We start from the raw sequence: 14,280 nt of genomic DNA, 5'->3' as shown, positions 1-14,280 counted from the left end.
AGAGTTGAACGAGCAGTTGATGACATCGCGGAGTTGGGGTGCGATGATGGAGTCAGCTTTGTTGAAGATGTGGTGGGGGCAGGGGTCAGAGGGCGAGCCAGAGTGGATTGAGTTCATGAGGCGAATGGTGTCTTCTGTGGAGATTGGGTTCCAGGCGCTGAGGTTGTTAGTTGGAGGAGTAGGATCAGAAGGGGGTGGGGCGGGTTGATCGTTGGGAGAATTTTCGAAGCTGTTGTGGATGTCGGCAATTTTGTTGTAGAAGAAGGAGGATAGTGCATCGCAGAGGTCTTGGGAGGGAGTGATGTTGTTGGATGCTGCGATGGGGTTGGTGAATTCTTTGACGATATTGAAGAGTTCCTTGCTGTTGTGAGTGTTGTTGACAAAACGATCCTTGAAAGCGGATTTCTTGGCGGATCGAATCATTTGGTGATGTTTGCGGGTGGCTGTCTTGAGGGAGGCCATGTTGTCTGAGGTTGGGTTTTTTCTCCAGTTCTTCTCAATGGTGCGGCATAGCTTCTTGGATTTTTTAAGTTCATCATTGAACCAGGGAGCCTTTTTGCTGGTTGATTTCATCTGGTGCTTTTTCAGGGGTGCTAATTCATCTGCGCTGTGGGTAATCCATTGCCTGAGGTTGGTGGCCGCTTGGTGTGGGTCCATTGAGAGCATGGGGGGGTTTTGTTTGAGTGATGTGAGGAGTTGGTCGGTGGTGATTTTGTTCCAGTTTCTCAGAGGAAAAGGTTGTGGACGGTTGTGGGTCAGGGTGGTTTTGTAACTGAAGTAAACACAGCTGTGATCCGTCCAATGGAGAGGTGTAGTGCGATCGAAGGAGATGTGCTTGCTGGAGGTGAAGATAGGGTCGAGCGTGTGTCCGGCTGAGTGAGTGGGGGTGTCAACAAGTTGTTTGAGTCCAAGATTGGCCAGGCTGTCCAGAGGGTGGTGGTGTTGCTGTCGAATTTGTTTTCAAGGTGGAAGTTGAGGTCTCCTAGTAGAATGTAGTTCTCGGAGGCGAGGGCGGAGGACGTTCTTGTTTCAACTAACCTCAATTTCCTTTCCACCTTAACCGACGGTAGATTAGAACAACTGGTCTCCCACCCTACTCATAAAGCTGGACACACACTTGACCTTATATGTTGCAATCTGATGGACATTTCCATCAGCAAGCCGTATCCAGTGATCTGATCTGACCATATTTTTATTCCCTTTTCCATTCTTCTACGTCATCAAGACAGACCTAGGTTACCGGCCAAGACGGTTGGCCAAAACTGGAGCAAGATCACTCCAGAAAGTATAGCCGCACACCTTCTTTGTACTACCCCAATGGATACCCCTGATTTGGACACCAGGCTGACTAACTTCAACAACTGGATCTCCTCCGCCATTGATTCTCTCGCCCGATAAGGCCCATTAAAACCTTTCGAGCTGCTCCTACCTCTCCTTGGTACTCAGACGAACTCCGCAAGTGTAAATCCGCCTGCAAACTTTTGGAGCGACGATGGAGATATTCTAACTCCCCAGACAGTAAACTTAAATATAAAATAGCTCTTAGAGATTACCGGAATAGGATAATTGACCTTAAAAGAATCTATCTGGAGGAGGAAATAAACAGAGCACAAGGCTCAACCAGGGACATCTTTAACACAGTAAGAACATTTACTGTTCCCATGGCTCTCAAACGCCAATCCTCGGTGTCACAATCCCTCTGTACTCGCCTTTCTGATTATTTTGAGGAAAAAATCGCTTCAATCTATGTGACAGCAGCCCAGGCACTGTAGACCACTCAGAATCCGCTCCTGTTTTTCAGACTTTGAGGAGATCACTCTAGATCATTCTTTGTCAGAACTATCAAAATGTAGATCTGGCTCGCCAACTGACCCTTGGCCGGACAAACAATATAAAGCTTTGGCCCGCTCCTTAATCCTATACTAAACGGCATATGGAATGACTCCCTCAGGACAGGCACATTCCCGGATTCTTGGAAACATGCCAAACTGGTCCCCATTCTTAAAAAAATCAATACAGACCCAGATGAACCAGCAAATTACAGGCCCATTTCCTTATTGCCCACCCCAGCCAAGGTCCTCAAAAAGCTGGTACATCAGCAACTAGCAGGTTTCTTGGAAACCCACAGCTTATTCCATGACTCCCAACATGGATTCAAACCAGGCTACAGCACTGAGTCAGCCTTGATAGAGATGGCTGATTCTGTGCGATGGAAGCTGGACGGGGGTTCAGTAGCAGTGTTGGTGCTGCTTGATCTGTCGGCAGCATTCAACACCATCTCTCACCCCATCCTGCTTAACCGCCTCAGGTCTACGGGTATTCAAGGCAAGGCCTTGGACTGGCTGTCCTCTTTTTTATCTAATCGGACACAGGCAGTATTTACTCCCCCCTATACCTCTGACAGTCGCCCGCTAAATTGGAGAGTCCCTCAGGGCTCCTCACTGAGCCCTCTTTTATTTAATGTTTATTTCTCCCCCCTAGATGATCTTATTGCTCAGTCAGGAATAAAGGCAACCTTGTATGCTGATGATATTCAGCTTTTATTCTCCTATGTCACTCCCACTAATACCACGTTCGATCCATTAAAAAATTGCCTTTGTAACATCGCCTGCTGGATGGACAATAATTTTCTGCACTTGAATGCTGCAAAAACTGCAGTTCTCTTTTTCCACCAATCCTCTCCATTGGACTTGAACCTTTGGTGGCCTCTCGACCTGAGCATGCCTCCCTCCCCCAAGGTTTCAGTAAAAAACTTGGGCGTCAGATGGGATTCTAACCTTTCTTTTCATAATCAAGTTCAGACGGTGTCTGGTGCCTGCTTTTCAAAAATGCGGATGGTTAAAAAGCTTATCAACTTCCTTCCCAGCAACACCAGAAAAACCGTCGTACAGGCATTAAAAACATTCCATCTTGATTATGCCAATGGCCTGTATCTCAGGCTTGCTACTGGCCTTTGCCATCGATTGCAGACAGTCCAGAATGCTGCAGTCCGGCTGGTCAGTGGCATCTCACTACGAGAGCACATCTCGCCACATCGACGCAAGCTACACTGGTGACCAATTCAAAAAAGGGCGGTATTCAAAGCCCTTACCCTGGCTCATCGTGCGATCAAGGGAAAGGGCTCCGCATATCTTTCTTCCTGTCTCAGCCCTTATAGCAATCCCAGACCCCTTCGATCCAGTTCAAAAGCTTTGCTGTCTTCCCCCAGATTTAATAGAGTACGTTCAGGGGGAAAAATCTTCCAGGTCTGTGCCTCCTCCCAATGGAACAAACTCCCCATTTCCATCCGGATGATTCAGGAGGAGCTGCCTTTTCATAAAGTGTTGAAAACTTTTCTATTCTGTTAAAATTAATGTTATAGGGTTCAAGAAACCTGCAGGAGCGCCGGGACACCCCATTGGGGTAGCTCTGCGCTATACAAAACACACTAAATAAATAAATTATACGTAGGCTCAATAAAGAAACTCATATAACTCTCATATGACTATCTAGACCAATCTGTCTAACTTAAGATGTCCTAAAATGCCTTAGAGGCCACATGGCCTCTCTGACCCAATGATCTCCAAAGGCCCCTCTATCTATTCTTACCTTAGCCTTCACTTCTTTTAACCATCGACTCAACGTTGTAAGTGTGACTATTGCAATTGGCTTTCTTCAAGCTTTCAATAGTTGTGGTGCAGACGTCCTCTCTTCTTCTGTTAACTATGTACACTGCTTGAGACACTTCCCTAAACAAAGCATAGAATGAGAAGTGTAACTTTGGAGTTCAACAAAAGAAGAGACAATCTTAGTTCTCTTTGCAATGTATAAAAGAACCACCCATGGTGTGAACTGCATAACAGCAGTATTCAAGGCCCCGAAACACTTCTAAAAGAGACTAAACAGGATTACAGCTTAGCAGAGAAAATGTTGTTCATTATCTTCCCAGAACTCGAACAGATGAAATACTGGATTGACATTGCACATGATAGTATACCATGGTGTAGGGGGATTCATATACACCTTTTACCTTTTAACAATCAACATATTTTTCCCCAACATTTTATCAGTCTTGCTGAAAATGTCTAACCTAGGAACATTATCGGTTAAATAGGACCTTTGAAGTGCTGCCATCCAAAAAAAACAACAAACCTGCTGAAATCGGATCCACAGCCCAATCTAAGCGACTCCATAGCTCCCAGCTGCATATATAGGCTGTGACAGTGTCTGAGGCCCAGGGAGCCTCATTGCATCCTAAAGCATCTTCCGAAAGACCGTGCACATTTCCAAACATCCTTAAAGCTTCCAGCCACCACCACTAGTTTGTTCAGCAAAACCATCGGGTGTTACATCCGTAGGGATTCCCTAGCTTCTCCTAATTTTCATGAAGAAACTGGGATACTGGTTGAGGGGGATGAAACCTTTCTCAAGCAGCAACCACAATGCTTATCAGGGTGAAGTCACAAGCAAACCCTAAATTAACCGCTGCTCAACACTCAGGTAGCTTGTGAAAGAGCACTTATAGGCTTATAGGCAATGTGTAAAGTATTTGTGCAGCACTTCAAAGAGTATAATAATGAAAACACTGCACTAAAAGATCCCCCATTAGGTTAGAAAATAGACCAACATCTATTAAATAGAAAAAGACTAAAACAAAATACTCCAATCAATATAACTGAAGTTATGAATATTTAAAAATAAAAAGGAAAATAGCACTTAAAATCACAAAGGGGTAATTGCTTCTATTTGGCTGCTCTGCATCAGGTCAAATTCAAATGTTCAGGCTGACTGTGTTGGGGTGCAGGTCGTATGCAGTCCCACGGTTAATTTGTGCCAAGTTTCCCGTCTCTTTTAGAGAGGGTGGCAAGGAGCACGGAGAGCATCACAAGAGACTCTAGGTGTGGCGTAAAGAGGAGGTCAGGCATCGCAACTGCGCAGACTTGAGCTTTGAGCTGGTGGTCACCCGTGAACCATCAATGCTGCAGTGCAGAGTGATAGGATGGCAGCGCTTCTCGCCGATCTTCAGAGTGGGAGATGCATTCTACACACTGAGAGTCCAGGACCTGAGGGGCACCACTTAGAGTTCAAACTCATGCAGAAGTCGAGTCCATGAGCTGTTTGGGGAGCCTTTTATGGCCCTGAGGCTCAGATCAGGAGTCCAGAAGACTACTCCTTGGAGTCACTCTGGGGACCCAGGTTCAAGGAGAGGTTGCAGGTCCAATCCTTCCTCCTCAGGCAAGATGGCAGCAGGCAGCAGGTCAGCACAGCAAGGTAGAAGCTCCTTCAGAGTAGCAGTTCAGCAGAGTGGCAGCCCTTTCAACAGTAATGCAATCCCTCTTCTTGGCAGAGTATCCACAGGTCCTGAACAGTACTGAAGAGTTGGTCCCATTTTATATCTCTGTGCCCTGGTTCTGGAATGTGGGACACGCTTCTAGACAATGTCTTCTTGGAAGTGCATGGAATCTCCTGCCTGCCGTGCCTTGTCTCCATGCTGGCTACAGTCACAATGTAGGGCTGTGTAGGCCTTTGTGTGAAGGCAGAGCTTAGGGTACTCAGTTGCAAGTGGGGCTGTGCTCAGTCCCACCTCCCCATCCTCTCAGCAGATGACCCACCAAGGTACACCTAATCCCCCTATTGTGTTATTGTCTGGGTGGAATTTCCAAAGTCTAACTGTCAGTTACACCCAGTCATGTGACTCCAGAAAGGCAAAGACACAAAAAGGCTGAGGGCTGGAAAAGGCTGTCTTCCCAAAAGTGCCATTTAAAATTTTTTATTGAATTGAAGACTGTTTATTGTTACAATTTTATAGACACTAAACAGGACGGATTCACATGTTGCTGTTTGGAAATTACACTTATAACATATATTAAGGTATCTCCAATCTTATCCTATGCCAGAGGTAGGTCTTGCATTAGTATGCAATTAATCTAACAGTTTTTGACTAGCAGGAAATGTAAAACCTAAAAATACATGTCCTGCTTTTTAAATACATTGCACCCTGCCCTGGTTCTGGCTAAAAGTTTACTTTACCAGGAAGAAATGGCAGTTTACAACATAAGACACAGGTTCTGCAGTGGCAAGCCTAAGACATAATTAAAGGTAGTAGTGGTATTAAGTGGGTGGCACTAGCAGTGCTGCAGGCCCCCTAGTAGCATTTAATTGACAGGGCCTGGGCCCATGGGGTGCTTCTTTACTAGGGACTTGTATGTAAATTATATATGCCAATCGGGTATAAGCAAATATTAGCATGGATAGGGGGGAGAACAATAGAATTTTGCATTAATTAGAAGTGGGAAAGTGCACAGAGTCCTAAGACCAGCAAAAACAATACCAGCGAAAATTGAGGAGGAAGGTGAAAAGTATGGTGGAAGACCACCATAAGGCTGAGGGATTTATCATTTGCATGTGATCCCAAGGATGCCCCCCCATAATAGTGCCACCTTCACCACTCTTGCAGACTGTTTGCCTATTTGCACCAAGTTCCGCATAGCTGAGTGAAGGGCTGAAAAGTGTAATGCACTCCTCCTGACCAATCAATTTAGGCCTAAACACAGCAATAGATGTGTGCCATTGCGTCTCCGCTGGTAATTGACTTAGTGGCACCGAACAGCATTGAAAAACAATGTAACAAACAAGCATTTGCCTCTGCACCCTTTACCTCAAAGTAGATAACATAATAGGGCCTGTAACTGACAGAGCTTACGCCAAAAATAAGGAAAGGTAACATTAATTCCATGCACACAGCACCACGGCAAAATCCTATGTTCTGCCACAAGAAAAGAGAATGCTGTTGTTTAGTTGGGACAATTTATACTCATTGGATTTTTTTTTTTTTTTTTTTTTTAACATCATTTTTATTGCATCACCAATATAAATGTACAGACAAGATATTCAGCAAAATAACATGACATGTACTGATTCAGTTTGAGAACATTCGATCTCCATCCGGAGGGCTCACCTCGCTCATGACGCGGGTGACTTCATCTCTGTCTTGGTCTCGTACTTCTTACATTGTCCGACCGCTTCATCGTGCATAGGACCCTGGAATGCTTTTGTGATTTACGCCCCTCCCCCTCCCCAAATTTCGGTACCCCAACATCCCTCCAAACCAGCTTCCTACCCGCCCTCCCCCGTGGTCGCGCTGCGCTTGAGTAACCATGTAATAGTGCCCGGTGTGTTGCAGGAGGAAGTAATCAATCGCTAAGGTGTGTTCTCCTGTGTAGTGTTAGGGTCTGCTCCAGCTAGTTCGCTCTCGCCACCCTGCCCCTCGTCGTCCACATCCCTGAGCGCCTGCACCATAACCTCCCATGCAGTCGCCCTTTCCAGTGCTTTCTCGTCATTCGACCTCCAGGCCATCTGGTATCGTAGGGTACTATCACACGCGGCCCATCTCAGACACTCCCCATACCATCTTTTATACGTGGGCCCCACTCTGGACTTCCAATTTCGTGTGATCTCCCGCTTGGCCAAGATAAGCCCTAAATCTATAAATTTACTTGACATCGTATTTCTAGGTGTGTGCGGGAACCAGTGAAGGATGCCAACTGCTTTAGTATACTGGATATCCCTGTCCGTCGCGCCGTTAAGGGCCCGCCCAACTTCCTGCCAATAGTCGCCTAAAGAGGGGCAATCCCACAACATATGACACAGATCCGCCCCCGCTGTATTACATCTGGGGCAAGCAGCGTCGGTCGCCCCAAAATACTGTTGGATTTTCCCGGGCGTGAGGTATGCCCTGTGGATAACATAAAAGTGGATCAATTGAAACCTGGCATTCCTCGAGCTCTTCCGTGCCCGCCTCAGCAGTTGGCCCCAGGTCGTGTCTGGTATCTCCACCTGGAGGTCCAGCTCCCACTTGGCCTTCAGGGCTGCCAAAGGTTGCAAGGCCTCCCGCTGCATCCTTGAGTACAGGCACGTGACGGCCTTAAAGGTTCCCGCCGCCATCATGGCGTACTGGCAAGCCATCGAGGTGCCTGGTTCCTGCAGCCCTTCCCCCCAGTGGGCTCGCATGGCGCCCGTGACTGCCGCGTGCAGCAGGTAGTCACCCCTCGGTAGGTCAAATCTCTCCTGCAGGTCCCGAAACGGCAGCAACACCCCATCTTCGTAGAGGTCACCCAGCATGTGTATTCCCGCCTCCTCCCACCCTAGCAAGCGCGACCAGTCACCTCCATGTGGGAGGGCAGTGACCATTCCCAGCGGTATTTCGGGGGCATACATAAGGCGGACACCCGCCCGCTTACGGGCCCGGTCCCAGCATAGCCGGAAAGTCTGCTCCTCGACCGTCAGGTCTCCCACTCGGAGTCTCTGGTGCAGCGTAATATAAGCCAGAACGTGTCGCGGGGTGCCTTCAACTCTCGCGTCCTCGGGACCTCTATATACTCTCGCCACCTCCTGAGTAAAAGTCTGCAGCTGCGCGGCTAGGTAATAGCCTTCGAAGTCCGGCACTGCCATACCCCCCTCATCTTTGGGGCGCAACAGCGTATCGAGCGCTATGCGCCTCCTACCCGTGCCCCACAGGAACGCTATGATCAGTGACCTCAGGCGTTTGAAAACAGAGCTCGGTACCCATACCGGCAGTGTCCTAAAATAATACAAAAGCCTGGGCAGGGCTATCATTTTAAGCAGGGAAATTCTACCAGCCAGGGAGAGCGGTAGAGTCGCCCAGAAGTCCATAGATCCACGCAGGGCGTTAATACAGCGAGTTATGTTGCCATCCAGCAGGTCGGACGGGGCGTGGTAAACATAGACCCCTAGATAATGTAGGCAGCGCGGCTCCCACCGGAGTTCCTGAGCAGTGAGTGGGCACGGTTCCCCCGGCCTCAGGGGGAACAGACAGGATTTAGGCCAGTTGACCCTCAGGCCCGATAACCTACCGAACTGCTCCAGTAGCCTCCGCGCCCCCTGAAGTTCGGCGCCCGCATCGGCCAAAAACATCAACAAATCATCTGCGTACAGGGAGATGAGGTGTGGCCTCCCCCTAAAAGACAAACCTGCGTAGTGGCGGCCCAGTCTGGCTACCGCAGCGAAGGGTTCCATTGCCAATGCAAACAGTAGCGGGGATAGGGAACAACCCTGTCTAGTGCCACGCCTAATCGGGTATTGTCTCGAGATCAGTGCGCCCACCCGGACCCTTGCTACCGCCTCAGTGTAGAGGACCTTGGTCCACTGTATATATCCGTCTCCCAACCCGAAGCGACGCATCACCTCATACAGGTATCCCCATTCGAGGCTGTCAAATGCCTTCTCAATATCAATGGACAGGACAAATGGGGAGACGGTGTCTGGCCAGTCCGCACCCATCAGTCTCGTGAGTCTACGGATGTTATGGGTGGTATTGCGTGTCGGTATGAAACCGCACTGGTCACCATGAACCAGGCCCGTCATGTGCACTATCAACCTGTTGGCCAGAATTTTACTGAGGATCTTGTAGTCCGTCGTCAACATAGACAACGGACGATACGAGGACAGCGCCGCACCCTCCCTGCCCGGCTTCAAGAGTGGGATCATAAGGGCCTCGCACATAGAGCCCGGGAGTCGGCCCTTCCCCTGCGCCTCATTGTATACCTCGCGCAGCCGCGGAGCAAGATGCTCTAGGTATTTGCCATAAAATTCGATCGGTAGACCGTCAAGGCCCGGGGTCTTGTTTCTAGCCATCTGTTTTACAGCACAACCTATTTCTCCGAGGGAGATGGGTCGCCCTAACTCTTCTGCCTCCGAGTCCTCCACTCGCGGCAACTGTAGCCCGTCCAAGAACTCCTCAAGCTCCTCCGTCCCTCCCGTATCACCACTCAGATAGAGCCCCTCATAATAAGCACGGAACTTGTTCAGGATCCCGGGTTGGGAGTGGCAAGGCTCCTCCCCTGGCTCCTGGATCCTCATGATCGGCCCTCCCCCCCGGATAGGGTTAGCTAGCCAAGCCAACATCGCCCCCGCCTTATCACCTTCCGCATGCGCCCTCGTCACGTACGCCTTATGGTCGAAGCTACGCAGCCGCTCTAGCTCTACCGCCAGCCCCTCCCGTGCCCCGCTAAGCCCCTCCTGCAGTTCAGGGTGATTCGGGCGCCTCTTCTCGAGATCCCTCAGCCGTGTCTCAGCCTTATCTAAGTCATCCAACAGAGTCTTCCGCGCCCCTGCCGTGTGACCAATACAGTGTCCCCGCACCACCACCTTGAAAGCATCCCATTCCACCGCCCTCGTGGATGCCGAGCCACTGTTCTCCTCAAAATACCTCTCAATACGTTCACTCAGGGCCTCCCTGAACAACAAGTCGTCCAGGGTGTCAGGTTGCAGGCGCCATGTTGGCACGCAGTTAACAGTCACCATCCATTCCAGAGACATCAGCAAGGGGTTGTGGTCCGATATCGTCCTGGCCAAGTATTCTGCCCCTCCCACCGCGGGGAGCACACATTCCGAACAAAGAAACGCATCCAGCCTCACATGCAAATCATGCAGGTGCGAGTGAAAGGAGTAGTCCCTAGTGGTGGGGTGCAACGCCCTCCATGCGTCCGTGAGGGCCCAGCTCTCCTGCCATTCTAACCTACGCTTGGCGATCCTATGTACTGGGGACGCGCGCAGCGGGGGATGGGACCTATCTAGTAGCACATCCTCAACTGAGTTGAAGTCCCCCCCCAAGAGGACCGGCCCTGCCAAATAACCCGCCAATTTGCCCGATATGTTAGACAAGAAAGCGGGCAGGTCTACATTAGGAGCATACACATTACAGAGAGAAATCATCCTGCCTCTCAGCCTTCCTTCCACCGCCACATACCTGCCCTCAGGGTCTATCGATGACTTCGAGACTTGGAAGGGGACCCCCGCCCGTATCCAAATCAATGCCCCCCTCGCGAAAGCTGAAAATGTTGTGTAGAATAACTGCCCCCTCCAGCGCCTTTGCAGAGCCGCCCCTTCCTGCTTGTTTAGATGCGTCTCCTGCAGAAACGCTATATGAACCCCCCTACGCTTGAGGTATGCCTGAACCTTATGTCTGCGCGTCATGGACTGCATACCCCGCACATTCCAGGTCACACATTTCAACGCCCCAGTACTAGCCATTCCCCCCTACACAACCGGACCATACAGCAAAGAACAGTATCCGCATAAGTCCCGCGACCACGGGCCCCCCCCCTCTCCAAACAGGAAGCCGAACCCCTCCAACAACTGCAACCCCCTGAGCAACCCCAACTGCTCGCAACTCCCACCCCCCCAGGACAGGCCCCCCCGCAACTGGAAGTACCCCCATCCAAACCAACACTCCCGACCACCCCTCAAGGAAGGGTGGTAATAGTCGCAGTCCCCACTGCGATGACCTTAGGGGCCAGTAAGGCGCGGCTCAATGCTATAAGACCTCGAACAAATCAGCCCCGCGCGCTCCACCCCACAATCCCCACATTACAGCTCCCCAAAACCTCAAACAATATCGTTCCACTGCTGCGGGCCCATTGCCCCGGTGTCCAACCAGCGAGTCCATTCCGCCAGATCAGTTCAACACGCCTCCAGTATCTCTCCCGAGGTCTGCGGCGTCACAATAGGGCCCCGGGCTCCACCAAATTCCGATTGTCCTGTCTCTGAGCCCGTGCCCGGGTCCTCCGAATCTGTACCCTTCCCAGACTGAGTCCTGGCGGTTCTAGATAAGTCCACCACCGCCTGTAGGGCCGCCTGCCTCTCCGCCTCCGTCTGCGACATCGAGGGTTTCCCGGTTCTCTTGCGGTTCCTCCTGATCCGTTGGGACTGCCTGATCGGCTTCGCCACCTTAGCCTCTTCCTCCCTGGCCTTAGCACCGTCCGTTCCCGCCTTATAAGTGTCCCACCAGTCCCATGCGTCCGCGGAGGTCATGAAGAATAAAGACTTCTCATCCACCACCACTCTTAGCTTGGCAGGAAACAACAGGGAGTACTTGATGCCTTCCTGGCGGAGCTCCCGCTTGAGGGACAGGAAGTTTGCCCGGAGTCGCTGCGTCTCAAACGTGTAGTCCGGGAACATGGTGACTCTGTTGTTTTCCACTTGAAAGGGCCCTGCCTCTCTCGCCCTCTGCAAGAGCCAGTCTCTGTCCCGGTAATGGAGCAACTTGAACACCACCGGGCGAGGAGGAAGGCCCAAGGCTGGCGGACGCGCCGGAACTCGATGTGCCCGCTCCAGGGAGAAGAAGGGGGACAGACCCTCTGGTGCCACCTCCGTCCGCAGCCAGTTATCCAAGTAGCCCACCATGTCGTCGCCCTCAATTTTCTCCGGCAGGCCCACTAGGCGTACGTTGTTGCACCTGTTTCTGTTTTCTGCATCCTCAGCCCTCCTTTCCAGCACCTTCAGGCGGTCCATCACGTCGGTCAACTGGGCCTTCACCGTTGCCTGGCCCGGGGCCAAGTCCTGAACCGTGGTCTCCACGGATTTCACCCTGTCTTTAAGTTTGTCGTGGTCGGCCTTCAGGAGGCCCAAGCCCGTCGCCACCTGAGCTATATCCTGCTGCAGGGCGTCCTTTGTGGTGGCAATGGCTTCCAGGATACGATCCTGCATCCGCTGTAATGCCGCTTGGTCTCTCTCCGCTCCTTCCGCCGCCTCAGTGTCGGTCGCGCCATCTCCCTTCCCCTTCGGCTTCCCCATCTGGGCCGGGATGGGCGGTGGTCCTCAAGTGTGTTCTTGGTCGCCCTCCGAGCGTCGCCGGGCACCGTCCTCCGGCCGGGTTCTCAGGCCCAGATATGTCACCAAGAAGCAGGAAGCACCGAGCGGTCGCAGCCCGGCCAGCGCCAGATGCGCCAGAGGTCCGGGGCTCTCGTCTCCGGGTTACTGTCGCACCGTTGTCGCCCCAATCAGGAGACGGTCCTCAACCACCGCCCAAGGGCGCGCCCAAAGCCCATCCGGCACCCGGGGAGAGGCGCGGTGCGGTCGCCAACACCTCTAGCGTGTCCGGGAGCAGTCTGCAGTGGGTCTCCAGGCAGATGTCTCCGTCACAAGCGATCTCATGCCCTCGCCGCCATTTTGGGGTCCGCGACTTCTCGGCTGAGCTCAGCTTTCAAAGTTGAGATACTGCTGTGGGAAGGCTCGGTGTCGTCCTCCGTGGGTCCCGGACCCTCCGCAGTACCGTCCAGTACCGGATAGTATCAGTTATCTCGGGGTTCGAATGAATTTTCAGGATATTTTCCGGGATCGGGCACGGAGCTCCGAGCTCACGCTGCCTACCTCCTCGGCATCCAAGCCACGCCCCACCAATTTATACTCATTGGATGATGCTTTATATCACTTTCTTTCCGGATTTAAAGCATTAAAGGTATTGTAGTGTGTTTAAGTGCTGTTGAAATAAAGTGCGAAAAGAGACTGCATATTATATACTTCCCGTCTTTTCATAAAATTATATAATTTCTGCACTCCGACCTAGTACAATCACAATGAGAGTCCTATCACTTGGCTGTGTTTGTTTCTGTAGCAACATGCCTTACCAAAACCTTTATCACTGAGATGCAAACAGCAGTTCATGATCTTCTAACAGGTCAATTTCCAATGACAATATTGAGTTTGACTTAAATTCTCTAGGTGAATCACAGTTGTGGGAGGGGCATGCATACTTCATCAGTACATCATTGATTTATGTTATACTCCTAATGTCAGCTGTAGCAATCCTCATCATCCTCTGCAGACACATGAAGAGGATAAGACAAAATGCAGACAGATCAACTGACCAATGCATTGAAACTCACTTGGGGCAGTGAAAACATGGCCTCCCGTCTCATCCTCCATTCCGTCTCCTCCTTGGCTCAGTGTGAAAGATGTTTTGAGGATTTTTTAAATGAAACATAATGTACTCTCCACCTAATCTTATGAGTGGTTCTTCCCTATGCTGAGGTTTGTAATCTTCATTTTTGGGATCTCCAGATAAAAGAAGATAACTTAGTATGAATGCTCATGTTTTTAGTTTGTAGACTAGAGGGGCATGAAGGCAATGCTTCTCTATCATTAGTAATAGGGGATTGCAGCTGTTAAATGAGCCACTTCTAGGATTTATTTCTATTTGCATACAGAGCACAGAGATATGTGAGTCATAAAATGTCAGACAAAATATTTGTGTGGGTCGTGAAGAACAAACACAGCCATATATAGCACGCTCCTCCCTGGAACACAAACATTTGCTTATGGGTGGTTTAGGTAGACAGGAGAAGTGACTCATTCCTTTGCATATTTAAAATGTACATATTGCAGCAAGGCTTGAATTGTCATTATGGGTTTTAAATGGACAAACAAAGCAAAACAAAATAAATGCTGGGTATTGCCCGGAGCTCTAGGTGTGTATGTTCTTAGAGGACAAGGGGTCAGACC

The sequence above is a fragment of the Lissotriton vulgaris genome, chromosome 7 (assembly GCF_964263255.1).
Source record: "Lissotriton vulgaris chromosome 7, aLisVul1.2, whole genome shotgun sequence".
Classification (NCBI taxonomy): Eukaryota; Metazoa; Chordata; class Amphibia; order Caudata; family Salamandridae; genus Lissotriton; species Lissotriton vulgaris.
The sequence above is the reverse complement of the archived record's forward strand: the minus strand, read 5'-3'. Positions refer to the sequence as shown.